Genomic DNA, 564 nt, shown 5'->3' with positions numbered 1-564 from the left:
ACCTACAGGCATGCAGGTGCAGACACACACACAGATACACACAGACACAGGTGCACAGACGCACACACACAGACATAGACACACCTACAGGCACGCAGGTGCAGACACAGATAGATACACATGGACATATACAGGCGCACAGATGCACACACACAGATACGGACACACCTACAGCCACACAGGTGCAGACACACACAGATAGATACACACGGACATACAGGCGCACAGATGCAGACACAGACACACCTACAGGCATGCAGGTGCACACACACAGATAAGTACACACAGACGCACAGGCCCGCAGGCGCACACACACCAGATAGATACACATGGACACACCTACAGGCACACAGGTGCAGACATACAGATACATATGGACACAGGTGCACAGGCGCACGTGCACACACACGGACACACCTACAGGCATGCAGGTGCAGACACACAGATACACATGGACACACCTACAGGCACACAGGTGCAGACAGATAGATAACACAGGGACATACCTACAGGCATGCAGGTGCAGACAGATACACAGGGACACATACAGGCACACAGACGCAC

At 53.0% G+C, this 564-nt stretch overlaps 1 protein-coding gene across 3 annotated transcripts in view; it reads right to left on the bottom strand.

Moving 5' to 3' along the window:
* Positions 1 to 564, bottom strand: part of SLC9A3R2 (SLC9A3 regulator 2) — an 11018-nt gene that overhangs the window by 2265 nt on the left and 8189 nt on the right. The gene's annotated exons all lie outside the window — the stretch shown is intronic.

Source organism: Oryx dammah, unplaced genomic scaffold (genome assembly GCF_014754425.2).
Source record: "Oryx dammah isolate SB20612 unplaced genomic scaffold, SCBI_Odam_1.1 HiC_scaffold_2, whole genome shotgun sequence".
In the NCBI taxonomy this organism is placed as follows: domain Eukaryota; kingdom Metazoa; phylum Chordata; class Mammalia; order Artiodactyla; family Bovidae; genus Oryx; species Oryx dammah.
Note: the sequence above shows the minus strand (reverse complement) of the source record. Positions and strands in the feature narration are given on the sequence as shown.